Here is a 692-nt window from a genome sequence, read left to right as displayed (position 1 = left end):
TATGTACGTGTGTCTGTCCCTACGTAGGCGGGCGCGCTTATGTCCACGTATATCTCTGCGTGTGTATTTTTTTCCCCCTAAATCAAATCTCTGTGAAGAAAGCTGCCCGGTGTTTCCGACGAACGGAAAAGTTTGCGGTACGATATTCTCGCTCTGTTTCAATATTTTGATATTCGTTAATTAAAAAGCAACCAAAAAGAAAAAAAAAAAAGGAAAAAGGCAAACAAATAACGAAGGGCGCGGGGCGGGGCTGGAGGGTCGATTTTTTTGGCTTTAAGCAGCCGGAGAACGGCGTCCCGGCGCCTGGGCCAGCTCCGCGCCGGGCAGCGGCGCGGGTGAAGTTAACAGGTCGTGCGCGGTGCCGGGGTTTGCTGCGCGTGAGGGGTCGGGGAAGGCTTATCCATTAGCGCGGCGTTATGTGAAATGACATCGGGCAGCGGCGCGGGCGAAGTTAACAGGTCGTGCGCGGTGCCGGGGGTTGCTGCGCTTGAGGGGTCGGGGAAGGCTTATCCATTAGCGCGGCGTTATGTGAAATGACATCTTCTCTCACGGTGAGTTAAACGCTGCGTTACGGCGAGAGATGGCGAGGAAATTCGAGGTAGAACTAATCTCGTTTCCTGGTGCACCGCAGCCTTTCGGCGAAAAGGAATTTGTTTGCAAAATAAAAACCGCCCGGCGCTGGGGCTGGAAAT

General features: G+C 53.6%; 1 protein-coding gene across 1 annotated transcript in view; it reads left to right on the top strand.

Annotated features, from left to right (window-relative positions):
* PAX5 (paired box 5) overlaps window positions 1-692 on the top strand; it is a 144,818-nt gene that overhangs the window by 322 nt on the left and 143,804 nt on the right. The window lies entirely within an intron of this gene.

This window comes from Egretta garzetta, unplaced genomic scaffold (genome assembly GCF_000687185.1).
Source record: "Egretta garzetta isolate BGI_Z169 unplaced genomic scaffold, ASM68718v1 scaffold277, whole genome shotgun sequence".
Taxonomy (NCBI): Eukaryota; Metazoa; Chordata; class Aves; order Pelecaniformes; family Ardeidae; genus Egretta; species Egretta garzetta.
The sequence above is the reverse complement of the archived record's forward strand: the minus strand, read 5'-3'. Positions and strand labels throughout refer to the sequence as shown.